This window comes from Mus musculus, chromosome 14 (genome assembly GCF_000001635.26).
Source record: "Mus musculus strain C57BL/6J chromosome 14, GRCm38.p6 C57BL/6J".
Classification (NCBI taxonomy): domain Eukaryota; kingdom Metazoa; phylum Chordata; class Mammalia; order Rodentia; family Muridae; genus Mus; species Mus musculus.
This window is the reverse complement of record NC_000080.6, coordinates 32,350,728-32,370,538: the sequence shown is the minus strand read 5'-3', so window position 1 is coordinate 32,370,538 and position 19,811 is coordinate 32,350,728. Positions and strand designations below refer to the sequence as shown.

Sequence of the window (19,811 nt, the reverse complement as noted above, 5' to 3'; positions counted from 1 at the left end):
TACTGAATACATCCTAGGGAAGGTCTCAGCCTGGCTCCCTTCCTCAGGAATCACAGCTCCCCAGCCTCCGTTCACTGGAACACAGGGATCTACTGCTCTTTATCCAAAGCAAAAGGCTTATAAATGAAAATGTGCATTTTAATACACAGATACTGTGGAAAGATGAACAATTTTCAAGTACACCACCCAGATTCTGGGGTTTTTCCTGGCTTGGGGTTTGTGTGAAAGATCAGCAATAAAACCCGCAGTTTGATCAGAAGTATCTTCCTGCAAGGTAGAAGAACAAGCCCCCCCCCCCCCAAGCCAGACTGACTCTGGACAGGAGTGTCAAGGACCGTGGGCACCATGGCTCTAGGGGACCTTACTGCCTGGCTCACCTCCAGCAGGTTTCATGGGCTCTGGTTTTTGAGGCCACTGCTGCTGCCCCTGTCCTGAGCTGGAAGTAGTTCCTTCCGCACACTGACCCTTAAGTCTAAGAGTCAATACAGACCTTGCAGAAGAGCAGACCTGTGACCACATCTCAGCTACTAGCAAGAGCAGGCAGGAGGCCCAGGGATGCCTGGTCGTGTTTGGTGAGTCGTGTTTGCTCAAGAACCTTTTCAGCCTAGCCACTTGGATCCACGCCCAGCAGAGCATCTACTCTCACCCTGAAGGAGTGTTCCAAGCTCTTCCGAGCTCTTGGGAACCTGGCCACAAACGTGCTGGGTGCTCATGGGATGTCCCCTACAGCTCACACTATTCAGGGAAAAAACGTCCACATTTAGGGCTTCTGACTTGAGATGAGCAAAGTGGTTCAGGCTTGGGAATATTTCTACATAATTCTCTCGTCCTTTGTCCTGCCACGTGCATCAGGCAGATCCATCATAAAATACCAACTCTTCCTAAGAAGAGCTATGAATCTAATGTTATACCAGTAAAAATGCCAGCTGGGCTGTTTGAAAACAGGACAAACTAATTACAATGTTCATATTGAAATATTATCAAGCGTTTAGGACCCCCAATATGGAGTAGACCTGGAATTTGACCCACCGAGGAATGTGGCATATGGTAAAAGTCCTTCCAATCACTCAAGAGGAGAGGGTTTGTTCAAATAATGCTAGGAAAGTTGGACAGCAATCCTGAAGAAGGTTGGATTCAAACCTAGTCTTACTCTGGAATGCGTTCCAGGGATTTAAATGTAACAAACAAAACCGCAAGCCTGCAACTTTGTAGACTTAGAATGAAGAAAGCTTTTCTTTAGTAAGAATTTGTATTTATTTGCTTTCTGTGTGAAGGAATATGCATGGTACAGACATGTGGAGGTCAGACATCAACGTGGAGAGCCCGCTCTCTCCTTTCAAGTGCTAGGAATTGAACTGGGGCCACTGGGCTTGCTCAGCAAATGCCTTTACCCACGGAACCACCCCAAAGTTCCCCTAAAGAAGGCTCTTCAAAGTATGGCTCAAAACCCCCAAAGATGAAAAAATAATTGAATAACTGATTCCATAAGAAATAAAACACAGTTTTTTATAAAATAGTAAATCACATCAGAAGCTAAAAATACATATGGGAAAGGATCTTTTCAACTCATGTTTTTAATCAATACAAGGCTCCCACAAATCAATTTTTAAAAATCCTATAGCTAACACAGAAGAAAGACAAAGGAAATGGACAGAACATTCACAGAAAAGAATGTCCAAATGGTCCTTCAATAGAAAAAGGTGTTTTAACCTTACCCATAATAAGACCATTGCAAATGAAGACAGATGCCAGAGCAGAGACAACGACACTGTCTTTGAGGGATGTGGAAGAAGGCATTTATTCCTGAACAGAGCAGCGTGAGTTAATAAAATATTCGCATAACAACTTGGCATTACTCATCATAAAATTAGCGCATAGATCCTTTAGTTTAGTATTAGTCCCTTTCAGAAGTGTATCCGAACAGTATCCACATCCAGATGTGCATAGGAACAAAACACATCCAGATGTGCATAGGAACAAAACACATCCAGATGTGCATAGGAACAAAACACATCCAGATGTGCATAGGAACAAAGAAACTCTGAAACGTGGTTTGTGGTGCTGAAGAGATGGCTCAGTGGTTAAGGGCACTTGTTTTTACAGAGGGCCGGGGTCGGATTCCCAGCACCCACATGTTGACCCACAGCTATCCATAACTCCAGCAGATCCAACTGCCTCTTCTGGTCTCTATGAGCACCGGGCATACACGTGGTACACATACATGCATGCAGGTAAACACATAAAATAAAAATAAATATTTTTTTAAAGACCATGAATCATATAAGTCTATTTATAGGAAAAAAATATCAACTGAATGTATAGGGACATGATGTAGATTAATGCTTGTGTAAGGCTGACACAAGGGTGCTAAGAAGCTAAAAATTAGGGGGGTTATTTTTTACATAATGAAAATGTCCTGTAATTAATTGTGGTGATGCTTATACCAGTCCATGAACATGCTAAAATCCATAGACCTATGCACTTTTATTGGGCAAATGTATATATATATATATATATATATATATTTACACACACACACATGCACACATATATATACATTTAAAGTGCATATATATGTGTATATATATATATGTTGATATATATAATCAACAAAGCTATTAGCAAAAAAAAAAAATCAGCCATGCCCCCCCTTTAAGCTATTTGAACAACTTGAAAATGAATTTGTTTCTTATACTTTTCTATATGTTTTGGCTTTGCAAAGATGTCAATGTCATAAATGTGTTACCCTACACTGGCGTATGTGGTAGGTGTGAAAGGTGTGCACATGTGTAGGTAGATGGGTGTGTGTTGTATGTACACAAATTCACACAGGTAAAAGTACACTTGGAAGAATATTCTTTCCTGGAGAAGCCAAGAGCAAAATGAACAGGGAGATCAAAAAGGACACTCCCCTTAACTTTGTGCGAGTCTGCGATGCCGTAGGAGCACATGCCCTTTATGCCCTTTGGTTTGTATACAATAATAAAAAGAGTAAAACGGGGGCGGGGTGGGGGTGGTAGTGAGCTCCTTTGGAGCTGGAAAAATGGCTCAGCAGTTAAGAGGGCAAACCATTCTTGTAGAGCACATGAGATGGGTTCCCAGCATGGGCCTTAGGTAGCTCAACAGCTGCCTGTAACTCCAGAGGAGGCCGACACCTCTGTCCTCCGTGAGCAATGTAACTAACTTCATCCCAGTCTGGTCCCCGTGCCTTTGCTACCATGATCCACTGTAGCCCTCAAACCAGAAGCCAAAGCAATCTTCCCTTAAGTTGCTCATTGTCAGGTATTTGGTCACAGTGACAAAAATGGAAACTAATGGTCACAACAATAGCTAACTAAGACAAAAATGTTGCAAGCATCTGTTGCAAAGTGCTGAAACTGAGCAGGCACCACTCACACCCCATGGGGGCAGTGTGGCAGTCTCGCTGTATAAAGAGTGTTGGGGAGTATCTAAATGTCGCCATGGAAGTGCAAAGTACAAATTGTTCCTGACAGTTACTTGGCATCTCCTTTGGGGGAGCAGTTGACTTCTTCGGAGAAACTTTCCCTCAGGTCCTGGTGTCTGGAAGAGCTCTGACTGAGATACGTGGAGACTTCACTCTCAAGATGCTTCAGCCACAGTGGAGGGCAGTGGCTGTCTCTCTTTGACTTTTTTAAAGCAATAGTCCTGTTGTTTTAAGAATTCACCTCTCCTCCCCTTGGTCTATGGGACTCCATGCCACCCTGCCGCTGCTACTGACTCATGCCTGGCCAATCAGAGTAGGACATCTCATAGGACCGCATTTTCTTAGGCATCTTGAATTAATTAGATCCTGCCCATTGGAACCAATACGATTTTCCCTAGAACCACTTCCAAACGTAACACTGCGAGTACTCAGCAAGATGCTGGAGGGCTAACACACCTCTCACACAGGAGCCAACAGCTTCCTACAGCTCCTAGCATGTCCCATTCAAGTCTTGGACTTGAATCACCCACACATTCCACATCACTGGCTACTGATCCTCCCCTAAGTGGGACATCTTCCAATCAGCCAACCCACCCAGAGACCCCCATGTACCAAGCAGAATTTCTGATTCCTTGGGGAGGAAAGACAGAGTTTCTCTGCTACACTCACAGCGAGTGTTTTAAAGATTTATCTATTTTTATTTTCTGTATATCAGTATTTTACGTGTGTGTGTGTGTGTGTGTGTGTGTGTGTGTGTGTGTGTGTGTGTGTGTGTGCAGTGCCCATAGATGCCAGAAGAGAGCATCAGATCCTCTGGAACTGTAGTTACAGACAGTTATTAGCTGCCATGTGGGTGCTGGGAACAGAAGCTGGGTCCTTTGTAAGAGCAGCAAGTGCTCTAAACTGCTGAGCCATCTCTCGGGCCTTCAAGCCTTACCATGTGGATTCCATTGGTTAGAGATAACAGTTATGTGTCTATTGGGGGCACAGTAAAATGTTGCTCAGGACCTGCATTCCTCATTTCTTTGTGATGACCACATTCAATATTGAATCTTCTGAATATGCTAAAACTTCTCACAGCCCTCTGCCTGCCAGAGGCAGAGTCGACTGAAGCCAGGATTGGCTAGATGCAGAGTCAAGCCTCGAACTCAGGTCTCTGTAACCCAGCTGGAGCTAGGAAGATGGCTTGGGTGAGCAGGGGGCTAGTGAGTGACGGAGAACACAATCAGGACAGCTGAAAGTACTTGGACTCTCCCAATTTGATGTGGAGGTGTTAGCAAGGGAACAAAGGTGCTGTGGGGCTTTCTCCCTGAGAGAAAACAATTTGTCACTGTGATGTGCTTGGGAAAGCAGAGCCCTTGCCCAGTACTTGGTTCAGTTTGTCACAGTGATTGTTGCTATTTTCCAGACTTGATCAGAGATGAGCTGGCCCCATCCACCACGGATGGCCACCATCATGTTCAAAACACACATGTCAACAGGCTACATGATAGTCCCCAAATCCCTTTCCAGAGCAAAACCATCTGGTCACACCTGTGTCTGGGAAATGTTTCAGAGGTTGTTCATGTTTTGTCTTTTGATGGGATGGTGAGCCAGAAAAAAAGAGAAGCTCACACCCTTAACTGTTGATCACCCAATCTGCATGGCTCCAGGTAGAGATGCCGAATACCACCTCTCTAGATGACTGAAAATTTATCCAGCCTCTTATTTCTCCGTTTTCTCGCCTATAAAATGGAGCAGTAATAACACTGCCCTCCTTGAGTTCCTCCATAGAAGCACAAATATATGTATTTGTTGAAACTATGGAGCTGTGGCTATCCTGGAGCTTCATACATAGACCAGGCTGGCCTTGAACTTATAGAAATCCACTAGCCTCTGCCTCTTGAGTTCTAGGATTAAAGGCCTGCAGCACCACACCTGCCCCACCCCACCTACCTTTTTTTAAGTAGCCTAGACTGTATGATTCAAATCACCAGTGAAGTTATCAGCGGGAATGGAGGACGGTTCCATTGTCCCCTCTTTGTTTTTGTCTGCTCAGCCTACCGTTGAGGATCCCAGCACTGAAGCCTGGCCTCTGCCCTCTGCAGCCTCCTCTGTCTGGGTCTGACATTCTGAGAAGGAACTAACTACAAGGGATTTTCATTTTACACCTCAGCTAGACAGAGAGGTGCAAACAGCCTGTGGAGGGGGATAATTTGCAACATAGTTCCTCTCTTACCTCCAAATTTTGAGAATTCCCTCTGATAACACTGGGAAGTTGTTCAAAAGGAAACTGGCTCCTATTCTCCCGCTCCCCACAGAAGGAGACCTCCAGATGAGCTCTAGGTGGATCCACACTGATCTACCCGGCCGGGCATTGAGCAGTCACTGAGTTCCTCTGGAATACCCCCTTTAGTGTAACAGAACAGCCTTAAGCACCTCCCCCCCCCACCCACCCCCACCCCCCCCCCCAGACAGGGATGTCAGTGGTGATTCTGGGTGTGACGCCAGGAAAGTAACTACTCTGTGACCTTCGGCCTCTTAATCAAAAGCACCCAAGTAAAGCAAATCTCCAAGGGTGGATGAGGCCGAGGAACCGAGCTAGGCAGAAGGGCCCCAAACCAGAGCAGACACACAGTAAGAATTTGAAAACACTGGTGACTACTGGGTATTGTCATTGTCTTCATTCTGCCTCTGGCAACAGAGCCATCTGCGGCTGTTCTGACCAACACCCACATCCCCTTCTTCTAGAAGGCACAACCAGCTTTGTTTGGGTCCTTCAACCACTCCCTGCATATCATACGGAGGTTTGGTCTATTGCTATGTATTGCTAAATTCTATACACGTGTTTACTAGCTTTTGCTGTGCAAACCTTGTGATTTAAAACTAGTGGTTAAATAAAATTGGCTACAGCCCTTTCCTGGAGGGATTAGAGGTAAGTGAATTTGGGGTGACCTGGTTGGAGGAAGGAATGACCAAAGAAAGAGATGGGGAGGAAGGTGCCATGAGGGAAAATGGGCTGAGAGCACATGGCCAGTAGAAACAGCAAGTGTCTGGGGTACACCACTGGGGAAGGAGCCAGGTCACCAGTTAGAGGAGTAGATTAGGGGTTACCCTCCAGTCATTGTCAAAGCCAATAATAATAATAATAATAATAGTAGTAGTAATAATAACCATGACCTGAGTCTCATTTATTTCTAAGCTATTTGGGGATAAGCTTGAATTGTTTGTACCACATATAGTCTTAGGAAAACTGTCAGTCAAGTTACCCCAGGAAAGATGGCTGGGCCAAGAAATGCTATGACTCTTAAGAGTCGGTGACAAATAGAAAGAAAATAGAAAACCCAGGAATTCATCTCGGGATCCAAACATGGAGCAGGCTTGCTGTCAGCACTGGCAGCAAAAATGTTCCGATCCATTCTGCTCACATGCAAATCCTACAGGTTATGTCTGTGGCCCACCAGGAATGAACGCACCCTGAGACACTCTGCAAGAAGGCATCATACTTCAGCACACTGCTCTGCTTCCATACATCACAAAGGCAGGTACAACTTTAAGAGAGGAATCCTGTAACATACAGTCAGTTCCCCCAAAAATGATAAACATCCCAAGATCAGAAACAAGACTAAAGGGGAAGATCTTAGATGGTCCAGAAGCCACAGCACGGGAGCGCTGGAGCACAGAAGTCACAGCATGGGAGCACTGGAGCACAGAAGACACAGCAAGGGAGCACTGGAGCACAGAAGAGACTGCATGGGAGCACTGGAGCACAGAAGCCACAGCACGGGAGCACTGGAGCACAGAAGTCACAGCATGGGAGGGCTGGAGCACAGAAGTCACAGCATGGGAGCACTGGAGCACAGAAGTCACAGCATGGGAGCATTGGAGCACAGAAGAGACTGCATGGGAGCACTGGAGCACAGAAGTCACAGCATGGGAGGGCTGGAGCACAGAAGTCACAGCATGGGAGCACTGGAGCACAGAAGTCACAGCATGGGAGCATTGGAGCACAGAAGAGACTGCATGGGAGCACTGGAGCACAGAAGTCACAGCATGGGAGCATTGGAGCACAGAAGTCACAGCATGGGAGCGCTGGAGCACAGAAGCCACAGCATGGGAGCATTGGAGCACAGAAGAGACTGCATGGGAGCACTGGAGCACAGAAGCCACAGCATGGGAGCACTGGAGCACAGAAGACACAGCATGGGAGCACTGGAGCACAGAAGAGACTGCATGGGAGCACTGGAGCACAGAAGCCACAGCATGGGAGGGCTGGAGCACAGAAGTCACAGCATGGGAGCACTGGAGCACAGAAGTCACAGCATGGGAGCATTGGAGCACAGAAGAGACTGCATGGGAGCACTGGAGCACAGAAGTCACAGCATGGGAGCACTGGAGCACAGAAGTCACAGCATGGGAGCATTGGAGCACAGAAGAGACTGCATGGGAGCACTGGAGCACAGAAGTCACAGCATGGGAGCACTGGAGCACAGAAGTCACAGCATGGGAGCATTGGAGCACAGAAGAGACTGCATGGGAGCACTGGAGCACAGAAGTCACAGCATGGGAGCACTGGAGCACAGAAGTCACAGCATGGGAGCATTGGAGCACAGAAGTCACAGCATGGGAGCATTGGAGCACAGAAGTCACAACATGGGAGCGCTGGAGCACAGAAGCCACAGCATGGGAGCATTGGAGCACAGAAGAGACTGCATGGGAGCACTGGAGCACAGAAGTCACAGCATGGGAGCATTGGAGCACAGAAGTCACAGCATGGGAGCGCTGGAGCACAGAAGCCACAGCATGGGAGCATTGGAGCACAGAAGAGACTGCATGGGAGCACTGGAGCACAGAAGCCACAGCATGGGAGCACTGGAGCACAGAAGACACAGCATGGGAGCACTGGAGCACAGAAGTCACAGCATGGGAGCATTGGAGCACAGAAGTCACAGCAAGGGAGCACTGGAGCACAGAAGTCACAGCATGGGAGCACTGGAGCACAGAAGACACAGCATGGGAGTATTGGAGCACAGAAGTCACAGCATGGGAGCACTGGAACACAGAAGTCACAGCATGGGAGCGCTGGAGCACAGAAGTCACAGCATGGTAGCACTGGAGCACAGAAGTCACAGAATGGGAGCACTGGAGCACAGAAGTCACAGCATGGGAGTATTGGAGCACAGAAGTCACAGCATGGGAGCACTGGAGCACAGAAGTCACAGCATGGGAGCACTGGAGCACAGAAGACACAGCATGGGAGCACTGGAGCACAGAAGACACAGCATGGGAGCACTGGAGCACAGAAGTCACAGCATGGGAGCAGTGGAGCACAGAAGTCACAGCATGGGAGCACTGGAGCACAGAAGCCACAGCATGGGAGCACTGGAGCACAGAAGTCACAGCATGGGAGCACTGGAGCACAGAAGTCACAGCATGGGAGCACTGGAGCACAGATGACACAGCATGGGAGCACTGGAGCACAGAAGACACAGCATGGGAGTACTGGAGCACAGAAGTCACAGCATGGGAGCGCTGGAGCACAGAAGACACAGCATGGGAGTATTGGAGCACAGAAGTCACAGCATGGGAGCGCTGGAGCACAGAAGTCACAGCAAGGGAGCACTGGAGCACAGAAGTCACAGCATGGGAGCACTGGAGCACAGAAGTCACAGCATGGGAGCACTGGAGCACAGAAGCCACAGCATGGGAGCACTGGAGCACAGAAGACACAGCATGGGAGCACTGGAGCACAGAAGAGACTGCATGGGAGCACTGGAGCACAGGAACCATGATGTGTGAGCGCTAGAACTAGAGCAACAAGTTTGGCTACTCCAGGAACAGAACTGAGAATAGTCTGTGTCAGATGCAGGGTTGCCAGCAATGCTTACTGTCAGGTGCTGAGTATCCATCAGCCAAGAAATGGGGATGTACTGTCTAGTTTTGTGTCAACTTGATACACCTGGAGTTATCATAGAAAAAGGAGCTTCAGTTGAGGAAATGCCTCCATGAGATCCAACTGTAAGGCATTTTCACAATTAGTGATCAAGGGGGAAAGGCCCCTTGTGGATGGGACCATCCCTGGGCTGGTAGTCTTGGGTTCTATAAGAGAGCAGGCTGAGCAAGCCAGGGAGGGGACAAAGCAAAGTCTGCCTGGACACCTGCAGCAGCAGCTTCTTTGAGCCTCTGGACCTAAAGGGCAGTCTGGACAAAGAACCCCAGATAACTGGAGCCCTTCAAGGCATCTGTCTGGTCTAGGATTTGCATCTCCATAGAATAGAACCCAAACTCTATTGCAGTGATCCTTATCCTTGGCCACATTCCAAATTCCTCAGAGGAAGTCTGAAACCAGGAACATTGATGGATTTGGTTTTTGTGGTCACCAGCTATCAGAAAAATATTAGGTGGAAATTTTCAGATATAAGTAGTTGGTTTGTAGCAGAATTCTCAGTAACACGATGAACTCTACCACTTTGGGCTCTGTCACAGTGGCTATGACTCACACCTCGGTCTAGCAAATCTACATTACACAGCCTCCCCTGTCTCTGTAAGCCATCTTGGTGATTGGGCTAACTGAGCATTCAGTGTCTGCATCGTGACTTTTATTACACTTAATAACATCTCCAAAGGTTATTAAGACTGGTGAGGCTTGGAAAAGCAGGTTTTCCAAAGAGAAATACAAAAGGCTTCCTTTAAACAACAAGGCAAGGGTCCTTAGGAGGAAGAAGAGGAGGAGGGGATGAGGAGAAGGAGGAGGAGGAGCAGCAGCAGCAGCAGCTACAACAACAACAATAAATAACAAATATCCTATGCTGGGCTTGCTAAGGTCTATGGCTAGTCAATGTTGCTAATTTACTACTGTGCCTAATTTATAAATGAATCTTTAACATAGTTATGTGTAGATATGGAAAAACACAGTGTATTCAGGGTTTGGTATCATCCAAGTTTCCAGGCATCTGCTGGAGATCGTCAGATGGATCCCATGGGGAAAGGAGGATGTTCTGTATAGCTTTATGTCATGGTGACACAAGTTAAGTCTTCTGAGAGGAGGGAGCCTCAAGTGAGAACAGTCTCAGTTAGATCAGGCTGCAGACAACCCTGTAGGGCATGTTCTTAATAAGTGATGGAGGATGACCCATTGTGGATGGAGACACCCCTGGGTTGCTGGTCCTGGGTTTTATAGAAAGAAAGCTGAGCGAGCCAGTAAGCAACACCCCTCTACGGCCTCTATAGCAGCAGCTTCTGTCTCCAGGTTCCTGCCCTGTGTGAGGTCCTGCCCTCACTTCCTCAGATGGTGAACTCTTATATGGAACTGTGAGTGAAATAAGCCCTCCCCTCCCCGGGTTGCTTTGGTCATGGTGTTTCATCACAGCAATAGGGACCCTAACTAAAACAAGGGGCTACTGTATAAGGCTTACTCCTATAGAGAGCAGACAACCATTAAAATAGAAACCCAATGATCAAGGCAGGAGAGAGAGGTCAAACAAACTAAAACATCCAACTCCAAACAAGTCAGACCTCCAAAATATAGGGAAAAAGAGAACGCAGAAGGAAGTTAACAAATGCAACAATGTGAGGATGCACTCATTTCAGATAAAGTTGGGTGTGTAGAACAATAAGTCTGAGTTTGCTTCTCTGTTGATAAAATACCATGATTAAAACCAATGGGGAGGGAAGGGTTTAGTTTGGTTTGCAGTGTAGTTCATCACGAAGGGCAGGAACTCAAGACAGGAACCTGAAGGCAGGAACTGAAGCAGACCGTGGAGGGGTGCTATTTACAGGCTTGCTCTGTATGGCTTGATCAGCCTGCTTTCTTATAAAACTCAGGACTACCTGCTTAGAATGTGCTCTGGACCCTCCCATATCAATCATTAATGAAGAAAATATCCATAGTCTTGCCCACAGGCCTGTCTGGTGGAAGCATTTCTTCATCTGAGACACCCTCTTCCAGATATGTCTAGGTTTGTGTCAAGTTCATAAAACTAACCAGCACACTATACTCCCAAATTACTTACTGTTGTAAGAGGTTTGCAAAATAACAGTCATTACAAAATAAAATTAGGCCAGATAGTGGTGGTACATGCCTTTAATCCCTGCACTTGGGAAATAGAGGCAGATGGATCTTTTTGTTCTAAGGTAGCTTGGTCTACAAAATTAGTCCCTGTAAATGCATTTTTTAAAAGATGATAATCTTTTCTCTATCCCAACTAGCTCCCAAATAAACTAGACAGACTATAAGATTTATTTAATCAGGCTTTATTGAACAATAACTGTGTAGTCATTAACCTATTCTAGTCCTCTAAGCTACTCTGGCTACCTCCCAGGCAAAATACCCATGATACTTGCATTTATAGTATTGATCTGCCTTTCTCCGTTTCAGTTGTTTTTCCATGATGTTTCTCCTGGCCCTTCACTTGTGGCAACTTTCTCTCTTCCTCCTCTCTCTTTCTCTCTCCCTCCCCTCACTGGTGGAAGTCCAGCCCCATTCTCTCTTCTGCCCAGCCATTGGCTGATTAGCTTTCATTGGCAAATCAGTAAAGACAGAGGTAGAAATGACTTTCACAAGGATATTGTGGGGCAGTGGTGGAGCATGCCTTTAATCCCAGCACTGTAGAGGCAGAGAGGCAGAGAGGCAGAGAGGCAGAGAAGCAGAGGCAGGCAGATCTCTGAGTTTGAGGCCAGCCTGGTCTACAGAGTGAGTTCCAGGACAATAAGCACACACACACACACACACACACACACACACACACACACACACACACCTGTCTCAAAAAAAAAAGAAAGGAAAAGAAAGGAAAGGAAAGGAAAGGAAAGGAAAGGAAAGGAAAGAGAAAAGGAAAGGGAAAAAGGGAAAAGGGGAAAGGGAAAAGGGAAAGGGAAAGGGAAAGGGAAAGGGAAAGGGAAAGGGAAAGGGAAAGGGAAAGGGGAAAGGGGAAAAGGGAAAGGGAAAGGGAAAGGGGAAAGGGAAAGAAGATGTTTGTTACCCTCTGGATCCTTAGAAGCAGGCCATGGGGTGAGTAGAGGCCTGTGTGGTCAACAAGAAGGACCAGGGGAGTCAGCAGGCTTAGTCAGGCTCCTGTGCATAGTTGTGACAGGCAGGGAATATTTCGGGGGCACCATGGTTATTCTAGTTGTCTGGTACTTGGCAAAAGGGCCTTAGAGGTGGTAGCTGGGAGTGGGGGGTGGGTATATGGCTGCTTTACATGCAGAAGCCCAGCCCTTAGGCTGTATTTATTTAACTAAATATTGGGTAAGCACAGTGGGAAGATGATTTGTCAGATTCCAACATTTACAAACAACTCTTAAAATTCAATATGAAAAAAATAACAGAACCTCAACTCTAGGTGTTGCACTTTATTTTCTTAACATAAATGTCAACATGAGTACATATGGGCACCACTCAGTAGGGTGTGTGTGTGAGAGAGAGAGAGACAGAAATAGAGACAGAGACAGAGACAGAGACAGAGAGAGAGAGAGAGAGGGAGAGAGAGAGAGGGAGAGAGAGGGGGAGAGAGAGAGGGAGAGGAGAGTTGGAAGGTTTTAAATTATGTAAATATGGTGTATTTATTTAGGTATGAAACACTCAAAAAATTAAATATCAAAAACATTAAAAATGAAAAAAAGTAAAACAAGAAATCAGGATTTGATCAAGATAGGTGGTCCATGGGTTTACCGGTGTCTGTACCTATGTCCTTTTTAAGAATATCTTTTCCCCTAAAACATCAGAATGAGTTATAAGTGTTGTAGCAGAACCAAATGCACACCTGTCTTTACCGTGACCATAATCACACACAGAAAACGCTCACTGTTCCCTCCCTACCATGGGCTGAATCCTGAGACCCAGCAGGCCAGATGGTGAAAGGAGGAAGCCCTATGGACCCCTGGGTCATCCATCAGAGAGCTTCGCCTCCCTACCTCAAGGAGTCCATTTTCTGGCAGAGTTCAGAGGCACTGACAGCTGCCCATGGGTAGCAGATGGGGTCCTGAATCTGGCTTTAATGTGGGGATCCAGACACCTTGGGTGGGCTTTACTTCCATGTAGGGCAGGGCGGTGAGGAGCCACAGGTTGCTGTATGAGGCTCCCAGGTATGGAGAAAGGTCTGGGCTATCCTTTCTGCAGCAGGAGCCCTACAGCCACAGCCTCTTCAATAATGTTCACGTCTCTTCTCAATACAAGAAACTTCTGTTCCACTGTTAGCTGGAAGCCTTTCCCCCGTACTTTTCAGGGAATTTAATTACCAAAGTTACAAAATATATACAAGTCAGTCTCTGAGTGACAACTAGGGAACAGACAAGTGTTCAACTTGATACAAGCTAGAATCATTTGTGAAGGGGACTCTCGGTTGAGGACATGCTTCTATAGGACTGGCTGGTCGTTAAGTCTGTAGTGCATCTTCTGAATTAATGATTGATGTGGGAGGGCCCAGCCCACTATGGGAGGTGTCGCTCCTGGGCTGCTAGTCTTGGGTAGTATAAGAAAGCAGGCTGATCATGCCATAGAGAGACAGCCTATAAGCAGCACTCCTTCATGGCCTCTGCACCAGCTCCTGCCTCCAGGTTTCTGCCTTGAGTTCCTGCCCTGGCATCTCTCAGGGATGTACTCTGACTTGAGAACTGTAAGATGAAATGATGCTTTAAGTCATGGTGCTTTATTATAATATTAATAATAAAAAAACCCAAGACACTAGTGACCCCAATTTAAAGCCAAAAACATTTCCACAATCAGTGTCCAACATGTAGCCTTCCGCTTCAGCACTTACAATGAAACTTATCCCTAGAAATGAAGTACCTCTTAGAGGTAAGGGCATATTGCTGAATGGAGGATGGGTGTGGAACACTGATATCAAAAGGTGGCTAAGAGGGTGATTCCATTCATAAAACAAATTACAGGCCCATATGAATGGAGATGGATTAGTTTGCTGGGGTCAGGGGTAGTGAGTGGATAGTGAGTACACTCAGTCAATGGTGGTGGGTACAGATGACCTTTGGGGTGACATATGGTTCTGCCTTTTTATGCAGCGGTAGTCACACACGTCAATGTATGTGAGAGTGGGTTGTTGAAATCATCTGTTCTTATTTATTGGCTGTTAGCAGCCATGTAAGTGCTGGGAATCAAGTCTGAGTCCTCTAGAAGGGCAGCCAGTGCTCTCAACTGCTGAGGGGGATCTTGTTTCTCAATCCTGTTAATTTCTGTCCTTTGATTAGGAAGTTGAGACCATTAATAGTTAGTTACTGAAAGGTGTGGTTGCTGTCTGTTCTCTTGATGATTTGGAGTTTGTTTTTAATTGTTCATTTGCTTAGTTACTGTCCTAGCCTGTGACTGAAACAAGGACATGACCACTCCACAGTGTGAGGTTGGAGGCTATGGATTTTATTCAGTCAGAGGCATCTGGAAGAGCACAGAGCAGGGAGTGACAGGAGCAGACTAAACATGGCCAGTGTGCTCAGAGGGCAGGTGGGGAGGGGGTGTTGAGAGAGAAAGACAGAGACAGAGACACAGAGGCAGAGAGACACAGAGACAGAGAGACACAAAGACAGAGACAGAGCGCAAAAGAGCAGAACGCTGAGAAGAGCAGAGAGAGTCAAAGAAACAAAAGGGAGAGTAGAGTTCTATAGGAACAAGGGAGGGGAAGGGAGGGGAAGGGAGGGGAAAGAAGAATCTTTTTTAAAAGATTTATTTATTTTATGTGTATGGGTATTTTGCCTGCATGCATACATATGTGTACCACATGCATACCTGGTGCCATGGACCCCCTGGAACTGAAGTTACAGACAATTGTGAACTGTCCTGAGGGTGCCAGGAATTGAACCTGTGTCCTCTAGAGGAGCATCCAGTGCTCTTAACCATTGAGCCATCTCTCCAGCCCTAGAAGAGATTTTTCTTTTCTTTTTTCTTTTCTTTTCTTTTCTTTCTTTTTTTCTTTCTTTCTCTTTCTTTTTTTGTGTGTGTGTGTGACTGAATTAAGATTTTTTAAACAATTTTTATTAGATATTTTCTTCATTTACATTTCAAATGCTATCCCAAAAGTCCCCTATACCCCCCCCCCCCGCTCCCCAACCCACCCACTCCTGCTTCTTGGCCCTGGAATTCTCCTAGAAGAGATTTTTCAACTCATGGTGAACAGAAACAAAAAGCCAAAGGTGATATTTTTAAAACAATAGGAATCAATTGTTTTGTGACTTCTTAAACGTATTATAAACATATATGTATATGTAAATACACACACAGAGACATATATGTGTCTATGGAACTGTCACTTGGATGAAACTAAACTTAAAAATCAATTCAGGGAAATTTTATGTAATTTATTTAACTGTAATTTTATGTATGTTTTTATTTGCATTTTTCAAATTAAACTATAATTACATCATTTCCCACTCTACTTCTTCTTTCTCCAAAGCCTCTCATGTGAAGGGAGAAATGAAAAGGGGGTGGATATAATTGGGGAGGGGAGTGTCTTAGTCAGGGTTTCTATTTCTGCACAAACATCAGGACCAAGAAGCAAGTTGGGGAGGAAAGGGTTTATTCAGCTTACACTTTCCACATTGCTGTTGATCACCAAAGGAAGTCAGGACTGGAACTCAAGCAGGTCAGGAAGCAGGAGCTGATGCAGAGGCCATGGAGGGATGTTCCTTACTGGCTTGCTTCCCCTGGCTTGCTCAGCCTGCTCTCTTATAGAACCAAGACCACCAGCCCAGAGATGGTCCCACCCACAAGGGTCCTTTCCCCCTTGATCACTAATTGAGAAAATGCCTTACAGCTGGATCTCATGGAGGCATTTCCCCAACTGAAGCTCATTTCTCTGTGGTAACTCCAGCTGTGTCAAGTTGACACAAAACTAGCCAGTCCAGGGAGCCAATACGGAAGGAAGGAGATAGAATAAATAACCCTAAGGATGTTTGAAAAAAGCCAGAAGGAATCATAGTATTTTTACATTCACTTAAAATTACATATAATACATGTATTTGTGTATATAACGTGCAGTTTTAATGGATCTATAAGACAATATTTCCCCCACGAGTCATATCCTATCTAACAATGACCCCAGTACCAATTTGAGAAACTACTCTGAGTTATTGGCCAAGGGTGTCCAAGAGACTCCCAAAACACCAGAATCCATTGCAGCTGCCTTTGGTTGCCTCCCAGAGGCTGAAGGTAAGTCCCCGTGGCTGAAGAACCATGCATTCAGACACAGGGCTTGGAGAAAACCAGCTAGATCTGCTCCAAAACGTCTTGCCTGAGGACCAGCTTTTGTAATTCCAGAAGGTGCTGTGCAAACTTCCAAGCAGAGCAGGACAAAGCTGACTCGTGACATTGGCACTGAGAATTAAATAAGGAAAAGTAAACTTGAGGGGAGGGAGCTGAGTGGGGTGCAGGGTATGCATGTGCTCTGGCTCTTCCCATCTTGGCTCTCTTGGTGTTCCTGCTCCAGCTCTCGGGTGCCTGTTACACCCTCGAGAGGTCTCCCATGCTTCTCTCGGCTGTGGACCACCCTCTGCGGGTCACTGCTGATGCTACTCGACACCTACAGGTGGTCCTTTAGTGATGAGTTTGCAAGTGTAGTTCCTGCCTCTGTGTGAACCTGCTCAAACCTGGGTCACCGATTTGGTTCCACCAGTGGGCATGCTTTCATAGGTCAGTCATGTCACAGAGGCTGGTCACATCTCTTATTGAGCCTTCAGGAATGTGGTTGCAAGGGCAGGCTTCTGTCTTGGTTTGTTGGGAGTGGATGATGTCTTGAGTCAATGCGTGCTCTTGATGTGGACACACCTATGTTTAATTACTGCACTGCCTCAGCCCCGTGGGAGTGGCAAAGCCTTCTCCCTGGGATGAGGTTCAGAGAGCAACGGCAAAGCCTCCCCTCTTGATTCAAGTCTGAATGCTGATAGCACGTGAGGGAAATGGACACCAAAGCTTTCTCTGCCTGGGACATTTATATCCTGAAGACTGCTCTCCCACAGAAGCTGCTCCTATGGAGATTAGGTAAACCTGCTCGACTCAGCTATGGCATGAATCCCGTGTCCTTGATTTAACTACATGAAACAACCCCCACCTTTCTGTTCAATGTATGTAGTAAGCATGCTGATTCTTCGGGGGAGCTGCGCTTCTCCATCAGAAGCCCAAGTCCACCTTATTCCAGCGTTTCTCTACATTCCTCTGTGTCTTCCCCGTCTCACGGTCCAGTCAGGTCAGTTCCTGGAGCCGTGCAAGGACGCGGCGGTGGTTCTCTGTGGAGCTGGGTTTATAGATGCTGCTCTCACCACCAAAGGTCAGCATGCTGGGTTTTGTCCAAGGCCTTGTCTGCATCTATAGGTCAGGATGCTGGGTTTTGTCCAAGGCCTTGTCTGCATCATCTATTGAGATGATTATGTGGTTTCCTAACCTTGAATCTGTGTCAGTCAAGGTTCTCTGGAGGAATAGAACTGGTAGAATGAATACGAAGGTATAAGTGCATGTGTGTGTGTGTGTACTAGATAATATATATGCATATGTATTATTTTTTAGAGTGGCTTACAGTCTGTGGTCTGGCTAGTCCAACAGTGGCTGTCTCCGAACAGAAAGGCCAAGTATCTAGTAGTTATTCAGTCTGTGAAGTTGGATGCCTCGGCTGGTCTTGAGTCTCTATTGAGATCCTAAAGAAGTAGACTCTACTACCGGCAAAGGCATGCCTCAGGGACAGGGTAGATGAATTTGCAGTGAGAGTGAGGGAAGCAGACCAAAAGCAAAAAGCTTCCGTCCTTCATCTCCTTTCATGTGAGCTTCCACCAGAAGGTGTGTCCCAGATTTAGGGTGGATCTAATTAAGAAAATGTCCCCACAGGCATGCCCAGAGGCTTGGTTGATTCCAGATGTAGTCAAGTTTTCAACACGAGGCCATTTATGTGATGAATTATATTTACTGATCTAGTTATGTTGAACATACCTGTATGTCTGAAATGAAACCATCATGATCTTTTTGATGTGTACTTGAATTAGGTTTGCAAATATTTTATTAAGGATGTTTGCACCTATATCCATATGGGGAGATCAGCCTACAACTCTTATTTGCCTGGGTAGCAGGACACTGAGGGCTTCATAAGAAAAATTTAGAAGTGTTCCTTTTCTATTTACAGAATAACCAGGGCATTGTGATCTTTTTTAATAGTCTGGTAGAATTTTGCACTCAGCTCTCAGATGACCTAAGTAGAGGAGGGAAGGCAAAGCCATATCAAAGACCCCCAATGATTTGACCAGTGAGAATGGCAAAGCCTACCCCAGTTAAGGCTCAGAGGCATAGCAAAGCTTTTCTCCGGTCCAAGTGTAAATATTCAGTGTGTACAGAAACTGTCAACTACAGCTTCCTCTTCCAATATGGTTACAACCTGAAACTGCTCTTCCATCTCCTCATTCAGCTGTGTACTACAACCCTATCCCTCGCCCTGCTGTTTACCATAACCCCACCCCTCGCCCTGCTGTTTACCATAACCCCACCCCTCTTCATCTGTTTACCATAACCCCACCCCTCTTCATCTGTTTACCATAACCCCACCCCTCTTCATCTGTTTACCATAACCCCACCCCACTTCATCTGTTTACCATAACCCCACCCCACTTCATCTGTTTACCATAACCCCACCCCTCGCCCTGCTGTTTACCATAACCCCACCCCTCTTCATCTGTTTACCATAACCCCACCCCTCGCCCTGCTGTTTACCATAACCCCACCCCTCGTCCAGCTGTCTAGCATAACCCCACCCCTCACCCAGCTTTTTACCATAACCCCACCTCTTCATTCATCTGTTTACTATAACCCCACCCCTCTTCATCTGTTTACCATAACCCCACCTATCACTCAGCTGTTTACCATAACCCCACTTTCTTGATTCAGAAATGTAAAATAAATGCTGTTTCTGGATTGCTGGTGTGTTAGTGGCCTCTGTAAGAGTGAGCACAGCACAGCACACAGCACATCCCAGCTTTTCCGTGTGTCTGTCCTTTCTTCATTCTCTTGCCCTACCTGATTAGGTCAGTCCCTGAGCCTAGGCAGAGAGTGGCAGAACTAGACTCTTTTTTATTTGGGGGATTTTTTTCTTCTACTTTATTGCTTGTTATGTCAGTTTTAATGATGTACTTCATATTGCTTTATTAGATCATTATCACCTAGAAATCCATGTTTCTTTTTATTTTCTAGTTTAGCTGGTGGCATGTGAAACTTTAAGGTATGTCTTTAAAAGTCTCTGTGTTTCCTTAATGTGTCCCTATTCATCTCTGATAGCATCAATTTGGGTATTTCTTTTATTTGCCAATCTCGTTTCTCTAAGAACCAATTATTTGCTTTTTTGATTCATTGTACCCTTTTCCATCCCTATTTCATTTATTTATACCCTGGTCTTCCTTTTTGCCAACCCTA

General features: G+C 45.9%; 1 long non-coding RNA gene across 1 annotated transcript; it reads left to right on the top strand.

The window, feature by feature from the left end:
* Window positions 1–17,261: 17,261 nt before the first annotated feature.
* Gm52134 lies at window positions 17,262–19,811 on the top strand. Its single transcript, XR_003951182.1, has 3 exons — window positions 17,262–17,405; window positions 17,497–17,610; window positions 19,593–19,811. It is a non-coding gene; the product is annotated as a predicted gene, 52134 (long non-coding RNA).